At 28.3% G+C, this 547-nt stretch overlaps 1 long non-coding RNA gene across 1 annotated transcript; it reads left to right on the top strand.

The window, feature by feature from the left end:
• The first annotated feature begins 42 nt into the window (after nt 1-42).
• On the top strand, nt 43-545 carry LOC115239338. Its single transcript, XR_003884622.1, has 2 exons — nt 43-157; nt 445-545. It is a non-coding gene; the product is annotated as an uncharacterized LOC115239338 (long non-coding RNA).
• The last annotated feature ends 2 nt before the right edge of the window (nt 546-547 follow it).

Genomic DNA, 547 nt, shown 5'->3' with positions numbered 1-547 from the left:
ATAACAGCAAATCCGACTTCACACTACATAAAATCAATTTACTTTACGTTACCGTCTGGTATTGTTGTGGATAAAGCAGTTATCATTAGACATTTACTCAACAGTGCCACGGATCCTTTCAATCGGCAGCCGCTTAGCAAAGATATGCTCGTGCCAAGTAAATAATACATGTATTGTTCATATTTTTCTCTTTTTTGATAGTCAACTTTCGTTTAGTCTAAATATTGGTAACATTTCATAACAATGCATTTTCATATACATAAATATATTAAAAAAATATTTGATGCGTTATAGATAATATAGTTTTTGACTGTCCTTTAAAGTCTATCTTATTGAAGTTTTTTAATGTCTATGCCGATTTAAAAATATGTATATAAACTATTGTAAGTTTTTTTATCCATGTAGAAATATATCTCAAATTAATATTTATTTTTGAAATTGCAGTGCCCGATTTGAAAGAAAGAATATCAATATGGAAACAACAAAAGAAACAGTCCTAAGATGACAAGAATTATGCACATAAAAATAAGAATATAGGGAAGGAAAG

This window comes from Formica exsecta, unplaced genomic scaffold (genome assembly GCF_003651465.1).
Source record: "Formica exsecta isolate Colony F162 unplaced genomic scaffold, ASM365146v1 scaffold3762, whole genome shotgun sequence".
Taxonomy (NCBI): domain Eukaryota; kingdom Metazoa; phylum Arthropoda; class Insecta; order Hymenoptera; family Formicidae; genus Formica; species Formica exsecta.
This window is presented reverse-complemented; position numbering and strand designations above follow the sequence as displayed.